The following is a 5,906-nucleotide window of genomic DNA, read 5'->3' as shown; positions in this document are numbered from 1 at the left end:
AGAGAGAGAGAGAGAGAGAGAAAGAAAAAGTTGGAATACAGGTTTTGTCAAACTCCAAAGTAGGCACAAATTAAGGTGAAGCTCCCCAAGATTTGAACAATACAATCAGAACTAAATAGTTGTTTTATTTCAGAAATGGTCAACATTGCAAACTGTTGACAACCATTGATTAGTTTGATAGTTTGATGGTGAAACAGAACTTAACATACATTTCTAATTGATATCTAGTACTCCCTGGTCCATGCCTACCTTCTCACACATGTGCATGTCATGTAATATTTATTTATTTTATTTATTTATTAAATTTCTTTTCCGCCCATCTTGCCACATAAATTTGTATTTGTTTGATAAATATTTGACATTCATGTCTCAAAATTGCTCATTAATGCAGTGGTTCTCAAAATGTTTCTCTCAATTATCCCCTTTCTTTATCTTAAATAATGTAAAAACCATAACAAAAAAAGAACCCAGACTCAAGTGTCTCTATAGTAATGGCCTCAGACTGGATCCTTGACTTACAAACAAGCAATTACACATTGTTCATTACCTCAATTATCCCACTTTAAAAGGCTCTGCATTAATGGCTTTTGCATGTTTCTGAATTCCTTGCCATTTAATGGAATCCTAACTGCAAAGAGGCAGTATTAGTTTGGAAAATGTGTATGTTGTTGTAAGGTTTTCCACTTAGCCTCACAACTGCCCCAGCATTACTCAGGAATTTAAAAGAGCCAAAGAAACTCCTGAGTCGAGGTTTCAGCAAGCAAACAACTTTTATTTTGATCAAAATAGAGTTGGGTGACCCCTTCTCTCTTCATGGCTGGTAGAGAGATGAAGGCAACAACCAGAAAAGATGTCTTCCACCTTTTATACCTTTCCAGAACAAAAAGATCAGGTCTTGGTACTAGGCATAAGATGGCACAAAAAAATAATTCCTAGATGATGACTCACACAGCAACCCAGGCTCCATCCGTAACTCCTTTCCCCCCTCCCCTTACTGTGCTCTTTTCATATAAGCAATCACCTGTACCTAAAGCATGAAGCCCTTACTTTTCCAATATATATATATAAAGCATCTGATCAAGTAATTAACTACAAAATAATGATTACAAAATAACAAAACAATGATTACATGATAACACTATAAGTATCAATATAAAATGGTTACTATATATATAATAAATGCTAATGTCAAACTTAAACATACTAAAATCATAAGCACAATAAAATCCCTTCATTGTAATATTGTGCTGACTTGAGGATGGATATATAGCAGCAGAAAAAGGCCTAACCCAGATTTGTTGACCTTGCAACAACAACAATGGAAACATTTACCCTGTTTTCCATTTCAAGGGATTTCATCACAAAGCTTTTCTTTCTTTGAGTAGCATTACTAAGGTCAGATTACCAGACAGGGTGGGAAAAACTGAAACCTGAAGGAACCACCAAGTACAAGGTGTTTGAGGAGGAAAGACAGGTTGAGCCAACGGGGCTGTGGAGAGTGTGAAAAATAAAGAATTGAATATAGCATACAAAACATGTATGGCCACTATCTTTATTCCATAGGCATTGCTGCTGGCAAGTCCACTAAGTATTGTTGCTACAATACTTCTCTAAACTCTTGCTGAATTTGTCAGCCATGAAGCCATGTATTATTATATCAAATTTACATGAAACAAGTCATGGTTATCAAGTCAAGTACAGATTTGCAACATATTCATCATGTTAAATGAGAGGATCTCCATTGCAATCAATTATTATGATCCTCATAAAGTTGGCTGGTAGGTTTAAGAAATGACCTCCTCCTCAGTGGGTTCTAATTAATAGAAGAATGCCTTATTAGCGAGGTCAACCCATTCAACCTGTCCTACTTCACACAGATGAGTAAAATAGAACAGCTTTTAATCTGGGATTGCTGAAATTTAATTTAATTAAGATGTGATGCTTTTAAAACACACACATACCCAAACTGAATATTGCCTTTTGGGTATTATATCATTTTTAACTTTTCTTTTGCATTTCTTTCTCTCCATTGAAAAGCAAAATTTGGATCACGTGGGTGAAGGGTAAGGACAATAGAAAAATGAAACAGACTTGAGCAGAGGATGAGAAGGAACATTGTAAACCAAGATAATCTTGATAGGGGATTTAGGTTAACATATAATAATTCAAACAGAAAGAGTTTGCTTCCAAATCAATATGATAACAAAATCTGGCACCACCACATCTTAATGGAAATAAAGGAGAAAGCAGCTTACCTTTGAAAATTATAGTTTATACTACTATGTAAAAGTAAAAAGTTGAGGTTTGATGTTACTAACTTATTTTACTGCACCAAAGGGAGTTGGAAGTCAACGCCTTTTCTTTCTTTTTCCCTTTTTTCTGCACTTTTCCCTTCCCTTTTCCCGTCCCTATTTTTCCTACTATTTGTTTTTGTATTTTTGTATTTTATACTATAAACTAATAAAAAAGAAAAACAGAGAGAAAGTTATAGTTTTTACAAGAAGATAAAATCATATCAGTTTATTTACTTAATGGAAAATAGGCAGCATCTCCATACAAACACAAAAGAAGTAGACTAAAGTGTTCTGTGGTCTTACATCCCTTGCTCCCCTCCCCCGCCCCTGCCGTATGAGTGAATTCAATTTATTCTTCCCAGGTTCCCAGTTTGTCAATATGTGTAAATCAAGACTTCTTGCTTTAATACAAACTACTTTTTTTCAAGAAACATACAGTTCCATGGATGGCTTGTATAATAATTCTTTAAATCAATTCTCATGCTTGAGAAATCCATAATTTTTGATGTCTTGAAAGAACCACAGAAAATTTGTAGCTGGCTGATTTATCACTTTCTTTTGAAATACAGCTTCTAGCTTATATATAAAAGCTAGTTCGGTATTTGCTAAAGTAGAAATAAATTTGTAGGGATGAGAGAAAGTGAAATCTCAGGGTTTGAGATGGATTTCTATTTATGCCTGCAGGTACTTAACTTTTTTTACTGTCACATAACTAGCATGGGATTTTTTTTTTAAAATCAGGAGGGAATAGGCTATACGTGGTATAACGTTATAACAAACCAAGAAGCAAACATGGTGACATTCTAATGGAAAGCTTCAATAAAATGAATTTCATTTTCACTCTAAAAGTCTGCTAAATGCTGTGAATGCTTCTACTTCATATACCTGCTTGTCTTCTCTATTTGTGAAGGTAAAAGGATAAGGTGCATTTTCCTGCAAAAAAAAAATGTTGTTTAAAATATTACAAGAATATCCTAAGCTCTGATTCTTTGGGACATTTATGTGAGATTACAACACAATATAAGGGGACCAGCTTGCATCATGATAGCACAAGGTAGCTTTTGTCAGACTGAGTGTTTTGATATCACCCAAAGGTTCCCCTGTTTTAGGAAGAGGTAGTTTATAAATTAGAATAGGACATGGTATGCTAGATTAAAAAATGTCACAGGCTCAGAATCAATTAAGAGCAAATTATATGAATCAGAATATAATCAAAGAAAGTATAATTTCAAAAGCTGTAAGGTANTAGTAGTAGTAGTAGTAGTAAAGTTGGAAGGGACCTTGAAGGTCATCTAGTCCAACCCCCTGCTCAGGCAGGAAACCCTATACCATTTCGGACAAATGGCTGTCCAGTCTCTTCTTAAAAACTTCCAGTGTTGGAGCATTTACCGCTTCTGGAGGCAGGTTGTTCCACTGGTTAATTGTTCTCACTGTCAGGAAGTTTCTCCTTAGTTCTAGGTTGCTTCTCTCCTTGATTAGTTTCCACCCGTTGCTTCTTGTCCTGCCTCCAGGCGCCTTGGAGAAGAGCTTGACTCCCTCTTCTTTATGGCAGCCCCTGAGATATTGGAACACTGCTATCATGTCCCCCCTCGTCCTTATCTTCAATAAACATTTGTCTGAATTTCTGAAGTAAGCTTGCAGGAATGCTGTAGAGTCTAGGGGACTTTTATTTTTTCCCTTTATTTCCCAAGCAAAAAAGAGAAGAGAACATTGACCATTGTGGAAGGTATAATGCAGAAAACTGGTATACAGGGATGGCTATTTTGAAAGATGTGTGGGCTTTTTAAGAAACTAACCACTGTTTCTATTGCTATTATCATCCTTCATGCAATACTTTACTGGTCTGTGATGAAAATCTTGTCAATAACTGTGGAAGTGACACTCAATCATTTCTATATGAGAAATGGTTATTGCAAGGCTATCATTAGTGGAACCCAAAAACAGTATAGTATGATGGTAAAGATGTCACATTTGAACCAATGATCACTGAGCCACGTTAGAACCAGTCATTATCTCTGTCAGCCTCAAAAAGTTGTGGGGATAAAATTAGGAGATACTTCTCCATTAGCTACCTTGAACATTATAATATCAACAACATTTGCCTCTTCTAGATCCTTGGGAAACTCAATAGTTAGATAAAATGTCAAATCCAGTCCAAATATCTGGCTGTTTGTATGATCAATAAAAAGCCTAAACATCTGGCTGGCTGTGCAACCAGTGTGGGATTCAGCTGGTTTGCACTGGTTCGGTGTTCTACTAATTTTTTGTTGACTTTGGTGAACCGGCTGATGTCCTAGCCCTTTTTCACAAGGCCCAGAATGGACCACCGGAAGTGCATGGACGCCACTTCCAGAAGTCCGTTCTGAGCCAGGGAGGCTTCCCCCAGGCCTCCAAGGCTTAGAACGGACTTCCGGAAGTGGCGTCCACATACTTCCGGTGGGCTGTTCTGGGCCTGGGAGGCCTCCCTGGCTCAGAACAGACTTCAGGTAATGGTAGTTCAGCTATTTGAATCCCACTACTGTATGCAATTAACCATAATACAAATAATACACCTGAGACATTAGAAAGTCCAGCTTCAGTCATACGATTTCAAAAGTCTCCTGTTTAATTCCAGCCTGGTGAATCTATACATATGAGAAATATGATGAAGCCAGATTAGACATACCAATTAATTTCAAAAAGCCAATATCTGGGTCAGAACCAGACAAATTATGAAATAATAAGAATCCTTATTTTGGAAGGCAAATTAAGGGATATGCAACATTGTCATATCTCATTTACAAACACATTGCACTGCCACCACTACCGGTATATTCTTTATGTAAATAGGGAATAATTATTAGGCTGAATAAGACCACTTAAGGCAAGCTGGTTTTGCCCCATATCAAGGAAAAAGGGGACAAGTCTGCTTTTTTGTCCTCATGTCCTACACCTGCAAGACATCAAATATTGCCCAGCTTTTTGACTGTCTTTTTTTTGGGGGGACTCTTTTCAAAAAGCAGTCATTCAAACTTCTGTGTATTGTGAACTTGTAAATTGTCTGCTTCTTTCTTTCCATCATCCATCAACAGGCTTGACAGTCTAGGTTTGTGTTATTTATTTTGTGATACCAGCAATCAGCTTCAATCTTGCCCTTTCAGATCTACAATCACTGTAGCCTGAACATCACATGACTCATTCTACATTTCTATGGTGAAATCTGAAAAGAATGTAATTGATTCTATACTATCAATACCATATTTTCTTAAAAAGACTTGTTGGGAAAAAATTGCCAATGCAAAAGAGTCTTTCTGATGCTGTAAAAAGTACAGGTAGTCCTCGACTTAACAAAGTGTCAGAAGTCCTTGCCACACCCCTGGCTCCAACAAGAAACAAGCCATTGAGTTCACAGGTGGTTGGTTTAATCATGGAACGTTCTGGCATGCGTTATCACAGCAAACAGGAACCAGCAACACAGTTAGAGCTGGGAGCAATCGCCTCCCAGCGCTCTATATCTACGCCTACTGGCCCTATCCACCACCCACCTAACCAGCATCTGGTAAGAGCAGTTAGTCAAAAGACGCAGTCAGTCAAACTTTTGGCTCCTTACCACTTCCCTGCATCGATCACATG

Source organism: Protobothrops mucrosquamatus, unplaced genomic scaffold, assembly GCF_001527695.2.
Source record: "Protobothrops mucrosquamatus isolate PMUCROS unplaced genomic scaffold, P.Mucros_1.0 scaffold307, whole genome shotgun sequence".
NCBI lineage: Eukaryota > Metazoa > Chordata > Lepidosauria > Squamata > Viperidae > Protobothrops > Protobothrops mucrosquamatus.
Note: the sequence above shows the minus strand (reverse complement) of the source record.